Source organism: Bactrocera dorsalis, chromosome 2, assembly GCF_023373825.1.
Source record: "Bactrocera dorsalis isolate Fly_Bdor chromosome 2, ASM2337382v1, whole genome shotgun sequence".
NCBI lineage: Eukaryota > Metazoa > Arthropoda > Insecta > Diptera > Tephritidae > Bactrocera > Bactrocera dorsalis.
In genome coordinates this window covers 25,915,288-25,934,580 of record NC_064304.1, presented here as the reverse complement: position 1 = coordinate 25,934,580, position 19,293 = coordinate 25,915,288, and the positions used below count along the sequence as shown (strand labels likewise).

At 37.3% G+C, this 19,293-nt stretch overlaps 1 long non-coding RNA gene across 2 annotated transcripts; it reads right to left on the bottom strand.

Moving 5' to 3' along the window:
* Window positions 1-805: 805 nt before the first annotated feature.
* LOC125776256 (uncharacterized) lies at window positions 806-8,650 on the bottom strand. Of its 2 annotated transcripts, none has more exons than XR_007421548.1 (3): window positions 2,897-8,650; window positions 2,782-2,833; window positions 806-2,728 (listed from the first exon to the last, which is right to left on the bottom strand). It is a non-coding gene; the product is annotated as an uncharacterized LOC125776256 (long non-coding RNA). The 2 variants fall into 2 exon arrangements; XR_007421547.1 differs by having other exon boundaries at window positions 806-2,722; window positions 2,897-8,649.
* Between the last annotated feature and the right edge of the window lie 10,643 nt (window positions 8,651-19,293).

The window sequence follows — 19,293 nt, the reverse complement described above, 5'->3', positions numbered from 1 at the left end:
CGATAAACAGTCAGAGATTTTACTCGTACTGGCATCTTTGGAATGTCGGAAGGATCAGTGAAAATCATTTTGAAATATCATTTGGATCTGAGAAAAGTGAAAGTGCGATTGGTTCCAAAATCACTATTTTTTTTTTCAAAAACAGCGTCGCGTAAACGTCTGTGAAACCATGCTTACCGAGTACTAGGATATCATGAAATGTATTATTACTAGATTTATGCTTATGACCCCTGAAACAGACAATCAATAGACCGAATATCGTTGTAAAGGTGAGAGAATTGGAAAAAACGTTGGCACAAGTATATTGGGGCCAAACGAGATTATTTGAGGGGGACGACATATATATTATATTTTGAAGAATAAATTTAGAATTTTAAAATTATGAATAAAGTCCTATTATTTTTTGCTAATATAAGATTATTTGTACTGTCAAAATATATGTTAATAAATGATAATAAGCTTAAAGCTCTACCTCTTTACTGGGCAGGGAACCAAAATATTCAAAAATTCCTAAAAAAAATACTGGACGTCACATGGGATGACCCCTTTAAAGCGTTTGTCCCACAACTCAGGTTTCAAAGCTTCAATTGAATACTATTTCTTTAAAAACATTATGAGGTAACGCAGGAGAGTCACTTTAAAATTTCTTAATTTTTCTTATTTTGTCTCAGGGAAGTTGGTGAGTGAGATCGAAATTTTTTCTTATTGATTTCTGGAGCAAATAAATGGAATAAGCTTTTAAAAGTAAAGTGTATTGAAGACAAAACTAACACATTTTTTTTAATTCCGCTTGTTTTTCATGCAAACTGTAATATTTAACTAAGCAATCAGCAAAATGTTATGGATTTTTAAATTGCTGCCAACCACTTGAAAGCGACTGACACCCGGCATTTGCCAATTACTCAATATAACAACAGCAAAAACATCTGCATACATACTCCCATTACCGACAATAATTAAATCCGATTTCGCAAAACACACTGACACACAAAAATACCACATAAATCAAATATAAACAACAAGCGATCAGTAATTAACATTTAAAGCAAAAAATTATGTAAATTGGCTGCAACATGCACATATGGATGTTCATGCGACTGCATTGTCATATTAATTATTATAAATAACATAAACTCCTTTTAGTAAATTATTAATTAATTATAAATGCTTTCGATGTTTTTGTTGTTTATTTTTGCAATTTTTAATGAATGAAAATCGAGTGCATAGATTTGCAATGGAAATCTTGCGAATTCGCCGCAAAAGGGTTGACAAAGTTGGCTAATAAAAATATAAATATATTTATGTAAGTATACTTAATTAGCAAATTACTAGTAATTTAAGTTCATTAGCGTCAAAACGAATTTTGTCAAAGATAAATGATGCAAAATCAATCATTTAAAGCTATTTATTAAATAATTATGGCGAAATAATTGTTAACATTTTTTTTTATAAATTTTTAACAATTTTTTATAAAATTTTGTTTTAACAATTTTTGTATTTTTTTTTTTAACAATTTTTTATAATTTTCAGAAATTATTAAAAAATATAAATATTTTATATAAATTGGCTTTCAATACTTTGAAAACACCGCTTGCTTTTGAGAAAGCGCTTTATTCACATTCTGCTTAGAGTTTTAGAATTGCCAGAGTGGATGACGCAGCTGTTTGTTTGCTATACGACAGCATCCACAGCTGTATGCCAAAAACGCTTTATTTGCGCAATCCAACCAGCTAACGGTTTGATTGGCTCATTTCTATTACCACAAAGCCCCATCTGAGTTTGAGCGTTTGTTTAACCACCAGGCTAATACTCCTACTGCGCGCTCCAACTGTTCATTTCATTTCATTTGTTTGTTTGTTTGTCTGTCCAACTGGCCGGCTGGCTCTTTGCCTAGCGGCTGGTTCGCCCAGCGTGGCTTTAGCGCGTCGGCTACCTTATGAGCAATATCATTTAGATATAGCGCTTTTGTCTGCCTTCAGCCAACCCTCGACGATGGTGGCTTTTTTCGACGACCTTTCGTTATGTCGAGGGCAGGGCGTGGCGGCTGCGCGGCGGTGCTGTGGTGCCTGTCAGTTTATTTGATTGACACTTTGACTTGAGATCTTCTCGTACTTTTCGCTTTTCGTTAATGTTTCATTCCATTTGTGTTACGCTGATTATCATAACGTGTTACGCTGCATTACCGTAGATATAAATACTATGTACATACATCTGTATATATTTGTACTTACTTACGGGCATACACATGTACGAGAGCATGCTTGTACAAATAATTTGAAGCGTTACATGTCGGTCGACAACACAATAATAAACATTTTATATAAAAATAATATTATATATGTCTACACATTAAATGCATTCGGTTAGGAGTATTGGGTAGTGAGCGGGTAGGGTGTAGTGGCAGAGCCCGTAATCATACATAAATAATGTATATGCTTGCTTATATGCTTTCACAAAAAATATTGTATATTTAATTTCATTTATAATTGCTTTCTTTAATTCAATGCGATTAAATATAGAAAGTTCATACATACATATATTAATTTGTACGCAAGGCACTGAGCTGGATTATAATGCTGCAAACTTTACAATTATCTAACTTTCTAGGTTAAAGCCTTATAGTCTCATGAAGCAATACACCACCTCATCAGGTAAGTGACTGTTTATGAAAATGTATAGCTTTTTAGTGCGACTCTCTTGCATCTTTCTCTGTATGATCCGGCTGAAACTTAAAATCTTTACCTTGTGGCATTAGACATCTTTAAACATAAACATAAGTACCTCTTTAAGCACGCATTACTGATACCTATCTTTCATCAACTTCTATATAGATCTAGATATAAATATATATTGTTATAGAGCAGCAATTTTAAATTCGTTGAAATTGACTGCCTACATGAAGACAGATGACATTTCGTTAGAAGATTTCCAAACTTTTTCGTCTATTATACATATATGTATATGTGTATAAGCTGAAATCTTTGTGAAAGCGCCATAGTGGTTTAAAGCCTCGAGTTTAGCACTGGAGATAGATTTTGTGAGAATAAGACTACAAGTACTTGAGAACGAGATTAAATCACACAGTCTTGGAGGCCACTTCAAGCGCCCACTACATGAGATAATGCGTTCATCAAAAGTTTCCTTAAAAAAAAAATGATTGTTTTGTTAGCCGCATAGCATGTAGCGCCGTCTTGTTGGAAGCAAAGATCGTCCACATCAATGCTCTGCAATTCTGGTACGAAAAAGTAATATTTCATGACTCTATGTTCTCCATTCACTGTTCCCATAAAGAACTTAACATTGATTTTTTGAGGATGTAACGGCATCACAACAGAGCTTGTATATAGGGTAGCCGAGAAAGTTTTTTCGTATTTCCAGTCAAACTTCAACTTATTTTTTTTATATTAATAATGAACTTTAATAAACTAAATATTTACCATTTTGGTCGATCACTTTTTGTCACTTTTTCCGCTGAAGACATTATTCCATCAGTGTAAAACGTTTCTGGTTTCTCAGCGAAAAGCTGTGACAAGCAATTTTTACAGGCTTCTCTTGAAGCCAACTTTACTCCATTAAGGGAGTTCTGCATTTACCGAAATAAATGATAGTCCGATGATGCAAGGTCAGAGCTCTGTGGTGGATATATCAAAACTTCCCAGCCAAGCTCTCCCAGTTTTTGCCGAGTCATCAAAGATGTGTGTGGTCTAGCATTGTTTTGATGGAACACGAAGCCTTTTCTGTTGATCAGTTGTGGCAATTTGTTTTGATTGCTTGCTTCAATCTCATCAGTTGTTGACAGTCCAATGTAGAATTAATCGTTCGATCAGGCTGAAGTACCTAATAGTGGATGATTCCTTTCCAATCCCATCAAACACTCAGCACAACTTTTCAAGGCGTCCATCCTGGCTTTGCGACCATTTGTTGAGCTTCATCACGCTGGGACCATGTCCTTTTTCCCCCATCATTGTCATATTTGATCCACTTTTCGTCTCCTGTTACCATTTGCTTCAGAAATTGTTCATTTCGTTCTGAAGCAAAGGATCGCAGATGTTAATTCGGTTCATTAAATTTTTCACAGACAATTCATGTGGTACCCAAACATCGAGCTTCTTTTTGTAGCCAGCCTTTTTTAAATGGTTCAAAACCGTTTGATGATGAATGTTAAGTTCCTTAGCGATGTCATGGCTGCTTATGTGACGGTCCTGGTCAATCCTTTTCATAATTTCATCGAGTTTTTCAACGATAGGTTGACAAGAGCGAGGTGCATTTTTCACATCGAAATTTTCCGAACGAAAGCAAGCGAACCATTGTTGTGCTACATGAGCTGATACTGCATCGTCTATGTAAAATTCATAAATTTCATTGGTGGCTTGTGTGGCATCCTTCTCTTTTTTATACAAAACTTTCAAAATATAGCGAATTTCTTCATTATTTTCACTCATTTTTGAACATCTGCAACTTTTTTTCAACTTCTCGAATTTTTTTGGCTAAATGAAGCTCAAAATCTCACCTTTCCAACACCTAATGGTATGATACAATGTGATTGGTAGCAGTATTATTCTGCCTGTATGATAAGCTGAAAGAGTAAAATTTTGAAGATTTCCTACAAGACCGAAATTCAGACAAATCGGAACTTATAGTTAAGTTTGCACTTTTTATATTAAATTTAATTTTAGTTGCTTAGAAACTCATAGAATGAATCAGAGTTATCAGCTAAACTTATTGCCTTTAATATTGACGCACTTCTAGTGTGGTAGACTCAAGCCAACACCCACTGTACGAGTACTTGCCACATGACGGCTTTTATCAAGATATTTCAATTTTTACTCAATTACCTTGGCAATATAAGGACTAACAATATACATATCATACCTATACATACATATGCATACATAACTGTTTAATGTTGGCAAAAATAGTATTTCATGATAAAAATAAAGAAAACATTCCGCGTTGCATTTACAACATTTGCTGGCAGATCGCTTGCGATAGGCCACTTTAGCAGCGCTTATGAAGTCAACTCACCGCGTCGTTGCCGCCACCACCACCGCCGCGTTACACATTTGCATTTGCCACTCGCGAAATCGGACCGACAAGCATGCAATGCGCGTATAACTCCTTATAAGCGTGTAAATACAAGCAGTTGCAAGTAAATATGTCTGTAAGTATGCAAGCAAATGAAGAATGTGTGCGTGTGTGTGTGTGTGCGAAATTTTTTGCGTTGCTAAGTATTTCTGTTGCCACTAAAAAATAATTTCGACTTAGCACTTCCGGCGGTGCGCTTGAATAGTGGTGCTAGGCCTTCGCAGGTGGCGGGGTGCAACACATAGCAGGGCAGCAGTGTTCGCAGTTGGTGACGCTGGTCTCGCGCTGGCGATACGCTGTTGGCAGTTGTTGGTCTTTTTCCGCTCACTTTGAGATTGTAACGCTGCGATTGTTGCCAGGTATTTGCATGTAGAATGTCGCTACCGCTGCAACTGCCACGGCTGCATATGCAAATGCAACATGGCAATAGCAAAAACAATGTACCGGCGTTGCATGGTGGCGGTTACGCGCAACTGTGCAACTTGTGGGGTGTCTGCGGCGTACTGCCGCGGCCGTACTAACGGTTGTGCGCACACTTTTGATTTATTTGGCCATTTTCAGCGGCTTGTGACCGCTGGTCGCTGGTTGCTGGTCGGTGGACGCTTTTTTCCTGGCCGGCTGACCGATTGGCCAGTCAACTGGCCGATGTAGTTTCGTGCGGCTTTTGGTGTCATGGCATTAGCTGTTTTTGCACTGCATTTGTTTTTGTATTGATGGGGGTTTTCAGCCTTTAATTTTGTTGTTTTTGTTTTTTTTTTGGTATTTACCACATACTTGCGGCATAATGACCAAATGTCATGGCGCTGCAAGGTAATATGGCTGGTAATAGCTACAACGACTACTGCTGCACTATTTGTAGTTTTTAGTGCTGCCTTTGGCACCGTTAGCACCCCGTAGTGTGTGCCACATAGCTGCAATGTTGCCACATTTTTGTAGTGGCAATTTGAAATTGCTTGCCGCCAACCAGTTGAAAATGCATTTTGTATTCTCATTCACTTTGAATGGATTTCGTCTACTTTTTTGGTGAATTTCCGTTTCTCCTTTTCCGCATTTTATTTCTAGCGTTATTGTTGTTTTTTTTTTGTTTTAATTTGCATGATTGTTTTCATGGCGGTGGCAATTGCTATTGCAGAAATATAAATGCAATATGCTTGCACAGTGGTGCTAATCGAAATATACTTTGTTGTATTTCTGGACGCTTCTTTAGTGGCTATGAGATCAAACGAGGTCAAATGGTTCTCAATTGTGGTGATATTAATTTTAAAATACTTATATAAAATTAAAGTCAAACAACATTTATCACACTAAATAATCTATCGAATGCTGAATATGTATTTTCGCATTCTCAATAATTACAAATATAAGAATTTTCTTTGAGAGAAAATCAAGCTTATCGATATTTGGGATCTTTTTATGCTTCATTAAGATCAGAAATATGAACTTTGTGTATGGGTTTTCCAGTATCGGTGGCGTTATCGGACGATACCCGATCAGTCCTGACGACCTTTTCTACTATTTCATTGAATTTGTGACCTGCGACCCAGTAAAGTTAAGTCGCTTGTTTCTGGCGACACTCTTCGCTGCAACTCTGCCTTTAAAGACACTTCTCGCCGGTATGCGAGCAACCTTGAAAAATTTTTAATATATTCCGCCCGACTACCATACCTTTACGCCAACTTTCTAACATTACCTTGAATATTCTTTCAAAGATGAAATGCGAGATCATGTGGTATGTGCCTACCAATCTGCCATAACCAACTGAGTTATGCCCGAAAATTCACTAAGTAGCTTCTCCTACAGCCAGTAGACGTCCTGCCGATTTTACCACACAAATGGTCTATTGGTGGCTATTTTAGTATCGCCGTTGGGGTGGTCCTTAAAGCTCTTGTTATGCACAGCCAAACTTCCGCTTCTCAATAGGTAGATTTCCATTTGCCTGTAGAAAAATATTGGTTTTGACACTGCTGGGTAGCACCAGTACATGAGAGAGGAAAAATGCTCTCCCGGTAGTGTCGAGGATTTGTGTACATGCATATAACGCTTTGCTGGCCTAACTTATTCTTTTTTGCGCTTCAACAGCAGTTTACTGTCCCAGACTACCCTAAGGAACTTGGGATAATAAATGAGAGCAAGTAGAGATCCATTTTTGGAAGGGAGTTTCCATGGAGGTATTTTGTATTTTTTAATAGAAAAAGGCAGATATCCAATTCTGAGCAGTATTGATAGTGACGGTCATAATATTACTAATGACTGTAGAGACCTTTCCGTTATTAAGATGACAATGTTGTCTGCATATTGTACTATGTTGGAGGCATTGTCGTCTAAGTTTCTGAACAGTTTGTTCACCCCTAATGTCCTTAGGAACGGAAATATCACTCCAGTCTGTGGAGCGCCACTGCTTCCTTAATAATTTTAGCATCGTTGCTTTTTGCTTTTACCCTTCGAGAGATTCATAGGTTTCTGACACATTGTGTAGCAGAATCAACACCTCGTTATTTGGTTACTGTTCAGAATAGATTCCGTAGGAATGTTATTGAATATTACAAACATTTCGAAGAGCATTCCAATAGTGTTTTCTTTATATTTAAGAGCTCTTTCGATGATAAATAACATTTTCGATAGTGAAGTCTCTACGGTTCTGCCGTTTGTATAACCGTGTTGTGCTTTGGACAAGCTGCCAGGTGGTACTGCCAACCTGTCGTGATGGTTTAAGATATTATAAGGTTGAGTTCTTTCTACGTGACTGCGACATTAAGAAACTACGCGTGCCTCTCTACATGAGGCCGACACATAGCGCTACAAAACGCCTTTATCCACCGTATGTGTAGCTTATACCATATCCGCAGTTTTGCTGGAATGATTCCAACCGTACCAGGATACTGCAGTGTGTCGCAGGAGTGGATTGCCATGACAACCAAATATTAAGTTTTCAATATTTTTTTTAGTGCCAATAATATCAACACTGACACACTGTCACAGTGTACCGCCGCCATTCAACTCAAAAACCATTTCTCCAGGCGCCCGCCATTGAGCCAAGGCGCAGTTATTTCGCATTTGATTGCTTTTTTTGTTGTTGGTGTGGCGTATTTCTCCATTTTTTGCTGCTGCTGCTGCAGCGCCGCTAAAATTGTTGCAATAAACGTAATGCGAAACATTTTAAGCATTTTTTTCATTAGCTGCGGTTGCCATTATAGCGTTTCATCATTGCTGCTGAGCCATCACATGCCACTACCAAACGCAGCAATTGCAGCGATGGCGCCGCCACAGCCAAATATGTATGCAACCGGCAGGCAGGCAGTGTGGCAAATAAAATTAATATATGTATGTAAATAAGTTTTTATTTTTATGCATCGTAAATAAGTATATATAATATATATGCATCCGCACACACGCGTTTGGATAAGCTCAAGCATTAATATTTTCTAAATATAATTGCTTGCACATTTTTCTATGACTTCTTACACTATTTATTTCATTTGCAATTATGGTAAATAAAAACAATAAATTTCGCAGTTGAACTCAACGAATTATGAACAACTTGAGCCGCGGCTACTAACTTTGTTAACTAATACAACATTTACGTGTTAAAAAGTCATTTGCAAAAGTGCCAGTTTAGCGTTGCCACCGCCTCCACCGTGAGCGCTCAGACACATGTAATAAATGAGCGAGCGCGCTGACGCACCGGTCATTGGACAGCAACGCTAATGCACTCAGCAGCGATGCGATTGGCGGTGGCGGCCGCGATCACCTATCTGCACGCCTGTTGGCTTCGCTGGTGTGCGGTGAACAATGCGTGGCACCACTTGGTCTTTATTGCACGGGTGTCTTGTTAAATGCCATCGCAATATTGCAAATCAAAATAATCTTGACGATATGAAATATGCACAATTATTTTATTCATTTATTAGCCAACACGAATGTCCAGCAACAGCGCCCTGTTTAGGAAATGTTGGCATATATGTGTATATATAGTGTGCGGGTATGTGTGTGAGTTAGAAAGTTGAAGAGCGCTACATAAATTTGTCTACGCGAAACGCGCCAACATTAATCGCGCTCAATTGTGTTAACAAATTCACTGAGAAGTGGCAAATTAATTGATTTGCGATGCAAATCCACGCTTATATGAGTAGATTTGCAATTAGTAACCGGTTCTCATGGCGATTATTACTATTAAGTGCAGCCATAATATTCTTGTTCTCAGCAATAAAAGTTAAATATATTGTTATATAATATTAGTATTCCATTTAAAGAATTGAAACTAGTCAGTGCGGAAGAGAATTAAGCGTATTAATTACCATATCTTTAACGGTGGATTATTTAAATTAAAAAAAAAAATTATAAATTTTAAACTTTGTATAAATTAGAATTGTAGAATTATAAGTTATATATTAAAAAATATCATACTAATTTGACTCTACGCTTATTATACCTATAAAAGACTCTAGTATAGATTAGACTTTCAATTAAGTTTTTAACGATTGTCCAGTGAGAATTTCATGACATTTCATTGATTGGAAGTGAAGTTATTGCGATTTAAGTGTCAGTATGTTTGTGTTATCGGTGCAAAAATGAGCTTCGAACAAAGAGCCAACATTAAATTTAGTTTTAAAATTGGTAATACTTTTACTGAAACGTTTCAATTGATGAAACAAGTTTATAGCGATGATTGCCTGTTCAGAGTAGCAGAGTGCACGATTGGTTTCAACGTTTTCAAAGTGGTAGTGAGGACATAAATGACGATCAACATGTGGGCCAATCAAAATCCGTGATCACCGAAAATTTCATCGAAACTGTGCGTGAATTCATCAAAATTTAGCCGAAATCATCTTTGAAATTCTTGGAAATAGAATTGAACATCTCCAAAACATCGATTTTTCGCATTTTGAGCGAACATTTGGGGTTACGAAACGTGTGTGCACGGTTTGTTTCGCACAAATTGACTGACGACCAAAAATTGCTCAGAATCCAACATTCGAAGGACATCATTTTGACCGATTATTTAACCAAAAATCACATTTTAACCATTAACTACTCCCCGCATTCACCTGATATGGTACCGTGCGACCTCTTCCTTTTCGGAAAAATGCATTTACCCATGAAAGGAAAGCGTTATGCAGACATAGAAGCCATTCAAAAGGCTTGCACCTGCATACTGGCGACCACACCGGCCAATGAGCTAAAAAACTCGTTCCACATGCTTTTGGACCATGCAAAAAGCTGTATTGTAGCCGAAGGAGACTATTTTTCCGGTCTGGTCTAGAATATCTTGTTCCGCACCTCTACGATCGTGAGTTATAACTAGTTACGACTGAAGCAGCAAATTAAAATAAAATAACGTTAAAATCTATTGCAGATATTATTATAAGTGAATTTTTATATCGTAAAAGGGGTATAAAAAATCTTTATCTTATTTTGATCGATCAGTTTAAAGAGCAGCTATATGCTACAGTGGTTTGATATGTACGAAGATTGTATTGTTACCTCGAATAATAAATTGTGTCCAATTTCGTGAAGATATCTTTTCAAATTACCTAAGTTTCATAGGTCAATTTGTACGGCAGCTATATGCTATAGATGCCCAATATCGTTGATTCTGACAATTGCACAGCTTCTTTGTGAAAAAGGAACGTATGCAAAATTCAAAATGTCAAATCAATATCCCAATAAATGATGGATTATTTCGCTTGTATTATACAAACGGACAGATGACTATGGCTAAACCAACACAGCTCATTATGCTGATCATTTAAATATATACATACTTAATAGAGTCTCTGGTATTTCCTTTTGGATGTTACAAACATTGCGGCGAACTTAATATACCCTGTTCAGGGTATAAATATTATGTAACGAGAAGGCAACGTAATTTTATAATTACTTAAAAACAATACAATTACTTACCAAACTACAAAAATATATAAGAAAAGGAGAAAAATTACAATCTATAATGCTCAACCCTAAAACATTACACTTTATTGGTGTTTTTGTAATACCTGCATTTGATTTTTGTACCCTTTTGCATTTAACAAAAATAATTTTTAAATTATTTATTCCACTCTGAAGTGGCCACTTTTAAGGCTTTCAGAAAATTCGTCAACACTTTATTATTTCAATTTATCTACCCATATTTAAATTCGAGTTTCGGAAAGATAATTTGCTGTATGCAATGCCATACATTAGTGTTCCGCAGCCAAAGAAAATTCCTTGGTTTCGTAAGAGTGGAAAGACGAAATTCTACGAACAGCTCCAAGAACCTCAATCAGGTGTTTCACCGTTACACAGTTTATTGATTTCTCATTTTAGACAGTTCACAGTTTCAAAATCGGCGAGTGCTTTTATTCAATTTTTGATTATTTCTATCAAGTCAAGGGTTATCTCGCACTCTTTCACTGTTAATGTAATTATAGCAAATGCTGGCTGACCTTTAAAGGATTCCTGTCTAAGCTTAACATATTCGGGTTTATAGGTTTATAGGAAATCTGTCATAAACGGTGAGCTTTGAATTTTGATGAGACTGGATAGTTTCTAGATTGAGTAGTTTTTTTAAGTTAAACTTCTCCAAATGAGGGAACATTTTTGACAACTTGACACATTTCGGAAAAAAATACACCCGCGCAGAATAACTTGATCTATTTTTCGACGATTAACTTAAAAAATGTCAGATCTTCTGATAAAAAAGGGGTGTTGTTCAAAACATGACGAGTCACAGGATTTGTTCAGAATATAATAGGACTGATTTTCTTCCGTCGCGACTGTACTTCCAAGCGTGCGCTTACCGACTGGGGAGTCAGAACAAACTTTTTCACGCAACGTGTTTTTGTGAGTGGTGTAAGCCGAAGCCTTCGTTTGAGGAGAGATACGCGATTAAATTCCGTGTGAAATTAGGTAAATCTGCGACAGAGACATTTGATATGAGCAGGCTTACCCAGTTGTTAATTTAGCAAGAAGTGGTGTGTTTCGGCGCAACCAGGTCTTTTTGGAGGGCCGGGAAGAGGTCGCTGATGAAGACCGAAAGAATGAGCAAATCCAAAGTGAAAACGATGTTCATTGTCTTTTTTGACATCAAAGGCATGGTCCACCATGAATTTGTTCCTCCCGAACAAACCGTCAAACGCCAAGTTTTACGTGGAAGTCCTCAAGAGACTCAAACGAAGGGTCAATCGGGTCCGATAGGACATCGCAACCGATTGGAAGTTGCACCACAACAACGTTTCGGCTCACACCGCCTTTCTTGTGAACAGCTACTTAACCGTGGCCGGCATCTCGACGCTTCCGCAACCGCCCTACATCCCAGATGTCCCCCCAGACTTTTTTGTTTCCTTGTCTGAAAAGACCCAATGAAAAGCATGCATTTTGAGATGACAGAGGGGATCCAAGCAGCATGGATTTCGGCTCTGAAGGCTATTCCGGAGAATGCTTTCCGTCTTGAAATCACTTTGGTAGCGCTGCATTGACGCAGAAGAAGCCTATTTTGAAAGTTTTTAAAGAATTGTAACGATTGGTTCAATACATTTTTTTAAGTCGTCTTCGCTATTACTTTCCGGACAAACCCTGTATGTCTTTTTAAACGTTTTTGTGTTCACGCACATAAGAAAAGATGCGTTTCTACAAAACCTGGTCAGACACTGGATTAGCGGCCAGCAAACTTACTCTCAGTGAGAGTTCCGATACAAAATCTTAAAAATTTCGCTCTCCATCTCATCATCATCGATGGAATTGTGGAAAATTTCTAAGTTGAGCTGGGAACTCGTGAGATCATATATTGAGTCGTTAAAAATCCCCAAAAATCAGGACTTCAACTTGCTGTTTTTTTTAATTTGCTTCGCTTATTAATTTTCTCTGCACGCATATGATAACTGTTACATTTACGTAGAGGAGTGAGCAATAAAATCAAAGTACACTTCCGCCAACCGATCACGGAGAAGATACATGTGGCACATTGCCACACTGCATGAAACACAGACAAGCACACTTGTACTAACACTTACCTGCACAACACGGTGCGCACGCTGCAGGTCTTTCTGTCTGCCATTTTTCCGCTTTAAATTAAAAATGCAAAAATTTGCTGGAAATTTGCGAAATTTATGGCAAGGCGCGCAAATTAAGTTCACTAATCGACATACGCCGGCCATTTGTTATTTTTGTTAAGGCAATAGCGTAAAAAAGCACAACGAACCAGCTAACAACAACAACACGAAACAAAAAAAGTTCGGTGCAGTAGAAATGGCTGCCTGCCAGCTTTGGGTCAGCAATTGTCGGCGTACAACGGCAACTGATTGAGTGTGTGTTCGTATGCGCCAATTGGGACGTCGCGTCTGTCCATTTAATCGCACTTTATGCGCATGCGTGCACGCCCCTGCCAAGTAAATCCTTAAGCGTTTGCAGACCCACCAGTCTACATCACCACCGGTCCACCAGTGCAACGGTGCAGCACCTTTGCAGTGACAGTGGCAATAAGACTTTAAAATGAACATCGAATATTGAGCAAATGCAACCCTACACGGTGGCTGCAGTTGGTGGCAGGCGGCGGCTGGCGCGGACCACTCGCTGCCCGTTCAGTCAGCGGTCCACCATAAATTTCAAACTTAACTGCGTGCGCTCACTGTTGTTGTAATTGTTTACTATTGTTGTTGCGTTTTGTTGTTGTGGTTGCACTGTTTCTCTGACTGGTGCTGCTACTGCCGTGACACAAACAACAAGTGGCGGCTGCCCGCACTGGCAGAGCGACTCTAGCTGATGCTGCAGGAGCGCGCAAATTTATTGCTCAAAGTCACATAATTTTGCTGCCAAGTAACAAATTGCTAAGGAAGTGAATTGAGTCGCGTTGGGCCACTCAGTGCAGATTTAGTGGAAATTGTTTAATTGTAAATGCGGCAGGATTATATGCATCAGCGCTGGCGTACATACATACATACACGTGTATGTGTGCATGTATGAGTGATCAATAGCGAATGCTGTCGTGTTGTACAACAACAAAAACAAAAAAGTAAAAAAAAATGTCTCTTGATTATTTGTTTGTTTGCTTTTCTGCGATGTTGTTCTTGTTGTTTTTCCACGACAACTTCCTTACATCCATCGCATATACATACATATATACATATACATACATCATATGTTACATAAGTACATACTGCACAGATAAGTTGCGATTTTTATCTGCACATACTTACGTGCCTTCATCTGCCACATATACATATGCACATTTACACACACGCACACACATAAATTAAATTTGAGTTGCAAATTTATGCAGCGAGATGAAGTTGTTACGTTGACCAACATAATTTTTAGCCAACACCTTTGTCCGATATTGCTGCAGCGATTGTTGCATTCTTTTGCTTGGCTGTTGCATGGCAATTGTTGTTGCCGCTAGTTGTGCGGGCGTCGCACAAATGCGTGTTGCATGATCTCCGTTCTGGGTTGATCTCCTAAAACTTATTCTCCAGCGATCACCTTACAGCACTCTACGAACGTGGGCGCAAAAATAGTTTCACTTCGTTGTCTTTGCAAGGCGACTTCGCCGTGCTTGTTTCCCATTTGTTGTTGTCAAATGCAAGCAACATATGTAGAGAGTTCAACGCATTTGTAATTTGTGGCAGAAGTTGAAGACAATAACTTCATTTCATTTCACATATTTGATGACTTAAATAGATTTTATAGAAACTGATACTTACAGTGGTTTCTTGGCAGAAAAGAAACAGTAATAAATGGTCAATATCTAATTATCAGATCGTATCCAAGTGCACCTTATCTGAGTGCCCGGTCACAAAGGTATAGCAGGGAATGAACTTTTGATGAGCTCCCCAGCATCCACCAACATGGTACGACCCTAACCTTTCAATGCGTTTAGTCCCCATACCATAGAGCAACTGCTCCGCAAAGATGAAGGAGTGGGTAAGAAGAGATATTAGCAACAATTTCAATACATGCGCCATGTCAAGTTGCTAATGGATGGTTACAACCATAAAAGGTTTAAATATGTAATCAACCTCCTAAACAAACTCAGGCTACTTGTCGCTATCTACAATGGCCATTGCAAGCACAAGAAGCCCTTATAACATGTGGTTAGCTTATTGTGTAAATTGCCGGTTCTGTGACATGGAGCATGAAAGTCTAGAACACCTGCTAATTGACTGCATTGCAGTCTGTAGGCGCAGAATAGGCCCTCGGATTCATGTTTCCAAATTTATTTCATCGTTTAGTTTGCATCACAGCTATATGGTGAGGTTGTTTCATTTCGGCGATTCCGATAAATAGACAGTTTTTCTAAAGAAAAGAATAGATATGTCAAAAAATGTCAGACGAAAATGGATACATTGACTCAGCTCATCACGTTGATCATTTATATATTATATTTTACTTCATGGTAGATAGTATCAGACGTTTCTTATATAATAAATTAGACAATCCTAGTGTTGTAATCTGCCAACTCACCAATTTATCATAAAATTTTACATTTTTGAGGTTATACACATTCAGTACCTGTTGACATATGACCGCTTTTTGTGTTGCTTACAGTAACTTAAAATATCCATATCGCCCTAAAAGCTCAGTCTTTGTCCCTTCTAACTAGCATTCACAGTTTTTTTGGGACTTAATCCACAGAGCGATGTGATAATCTTGTAGCTTCAGATTCACATGTCCAAAATAATAATAATAAAGATCCAAATTAACTACATATACTTGCAAACATTTTAAAAAATAATATATTTTATATTAATAAGATTTGACCTTACAAATGAAATAATTTGGAAGCTCACTAACCTAAACTTTTCTTTATCATAATTGTACGTGATCTTAGCTGAAGAAATCTTAGTTTTTTATGCTATAAGAATATTTGTCCGTCTCTTTTTCAACACGAAATAATTATGGTGCTCTCTTGCAGCTCTTGAATGAAATTTTTGTGAACCTCTTTCCATATAAATATTTCTTCTTCCACCTTTTGGACTGTATTTCAGGAAGTTTCATCAGACCACTAACAAAGAAACAACAGTATTTTTATCAGATTGATGATAGTTCCTAAATTCATGCGGACAGTCAGCTGGTGATTACCCTTTCTTCATCATTCTCTAAACTTAGCTTGTTGTGATCAATTCTTGATTCCAAATCTATCATTTTTATACCCTGAACAGGGTATATTAAGTTTATAACACAGAAGGAAGCGTCGGAGACCCTATAAAGTATATATTGAAATGTAATAAAATGGAACATGAGTGAAACAAAATAGAACATATTTAATATAATGCATATAATTTGAAGTAGTGAAGCGTAATCAATAAGACACTCAATTTCGAATTTTTTGATGATACGTTATTTTGCATTTCAGGTGACGATATACAAATTATCAGTATGTTGAGCTGAGTCGATTTAGCCATGTCCGCCTGTCTGTATGTATGTATATATACGAACTAGTCCCTCAGTTTTTAAGATATCGTTTTGAAATTTTGTAAACGTAATTTTCTCTTCAAGAAGCTGCTCATTTGTCGGAACTGCTGATATCGGAACACTGTAACATAGTGTATTCAAGAAATTTGATATGGATTACTGTTTAAGGTAATAACATAATCTCCGAAAAAATTGTTCAAATCAGTTTGCTATAGCATATAGCAGCCATACAAACTGGACACATAGTTATTATAGCAACTAGAAGCAATGCAACCGTGAAGGGTATATCAGCTTCGGTGCAGCCGAAGTTAACGTTTATTCTGGTTCTTAAATTTCGATGGTAAAGTTATCTGTTTTCCAATTATGCTAAATGAAAAAAATAATTTGAAAAAAATCAGAAGTCTTTTCAATTCTATAACAAGGCTAAAAAATATTGGCAGAAATAATATTTGAGATTGTATTTTTAGCTTTCGTATTCGTAATACTCAAATAAACTACCACATATCTTGCTATTATCAACTTAAAAAAAACGAAGAAAACTGGAAATATTTCAGAATTTGATCACAAACTCTGTATCATTCCTCCAATACAAGCAAAGGAATTAAAACAATTCTCAGCAAATTTCAGATGTTTTCGCTAACACCAGCAATATCCCCACCGCCGCCGCCGCCGCACACAACACCAGGTGCCAGCTGAGAAAGTAGGAATACGATTCAAGGAAACTTATGCAAATGCTGCACAGCAGGAACATTGTCTCAGTTCAAAACACAGACAGCGCAGTGCAACAACAATAACACACGCATAGTGACATATGTACCAATAAACATATAAACTTATGTATATATTTGAATATACACACCTGTGTACATATGTATGTATGCATGGATTTGCTGCACTCAGCTTGATTGCGTGTCCGTCTCGTATCCGCAACTTCAATAACAAATTCCCACTAGGTGCACAAGTATGCTGTGGTGCCACATTGTTTCGCTGCCACTACATACCGTTGTGTCCTTTGATGTGGATGCCCTGTGTGGGGCTTTGAGTTCAAGTGAGTTTCACTTGGCCTGAGATGAAAAATTGAGGTGATAATGGAACTGTAGCAAATGAGCTAGAAAACATTTGTACCGACTGAGCGAGATCAGAAGGTTGTCTGCTGTAACACGCAGCGCAGGAAATGCGGCGGTGTTGAAGCAATATTGTGAATACTTGGGTGTAGGCAAACACTGAATGGAGAGAATAGTTTGCAAGCGTGTAGTTGGATAAATGTAAGTGTTACTTACAAAACAAAAAACAAAAAAATGTATGTATGTATATGAATGGAGTTAACTTTGAATATATCTTCTTCGTGAATAATAAAAATTTCCAATTTTCAATTTTTATTATATAATCAGCATCAAAAGATTACGATTAAAAATTTTATTGATTTTACAAATATTAAAATTCACGGCTTTACAAGAGGATATTGATATTACTATGTCGTCTCAAATTATGATTCAATCCTTAACACGTTAGGTAATTTCTATTGCAGTTGTGCCACTTTCGGGTGGTTTTTACTTGGAGACATGTTATTTGATTCAAAAACTACCACTCTTTCTAAGAAGCTTGAATGAGTCTAAATAGTTCCTCCCATAGGCACCTCTAATGCACTGCAGACTACTGTAGCAACTACAGTAATAACACTTAATGCCATTTTAAACTTAGAATCTTAGAATACGTGACATTGCCGGCAGTTGTAGTGCTGCGAAGTGTGCTCTAAAGCTCAGAGAAGCTGTAGATATGAAGGACTTCAAAAGAGGTCACGGCGAAACTCTCTCCTCTTCTCTCGTGGATAGCTGCGTCGCAGAGGCCCCTCATGGCGTCTTTTTGCCTGCTCACATACCGATGAGAGGATTGGGTGAAGTCGAACCTTTTCATGGATGGGTCGAAGCTGAAGGCCTGGTAGGAGGAGAAGTTTTCTGTAAGGATCTCCCCATTAATCCTAATTAAAATATTTATTTTTTCGAGTTGCTTAAAACAATTTCAAAAATTATCATTTTTTTGGAAAACAATTTTTAAATTTATGACATATATGTAAATTTAGCTGGTTGCATGGGTTTCCTCGGCTAAAAAACAGCCTTTTATCAACGATTTTTTTCTCATATAAAAAATTCGTTTTTTCTAAGATAAAAAATTCGATTAAGTCTATAAGAATTGTATCTTAAAGACATGTGTAAAAGTTCATGAAGATCGGTTGAGTAGTTCTCGAGATATCTAGGTAACCGACTTCAAGAACAGTTTCGAGAAAAACGCGTTTGAAGACGGCGCATAAGTTCTCAACGCTGTATCTTTGAAACTATTACTCGGATCAAATTGAAAATTTAGGACAATAGTTTAGAGGTTTTGTAAAATTTAATAAAACAATAAAAAAGTTAGATTTTTTGATGCCCGTGAACACCTTAATATTTTTAGAAAAAGTTTTTCGAAGAACTCTTTCAATTGTGACCCCAGAATGAATACATACTAATGTTTTCAATAAAGTTGTATTTAATCTAAATTATATCTAAAATCATGACACACACACACACAAATATAAAGATTTTTAAACAATTTTTGCCAAATTAAAATATTTTCGATTTTATTAAAGTTCTTCAACGCCCCCTTGCCTTTTCGTATATCAGTTACCACACCTAAGAATAACAAAAAGATATAGGTGGCTACCACTTAATTGGTATATGAAATATAGCTTTAATTTACCCAGCGAATGTGTGCGGCGGTGAGTCAGTGGCTCATCGGCGATAAATTGATAAAATATCGACAAAACATAATTCATTACGGAGTCATAAA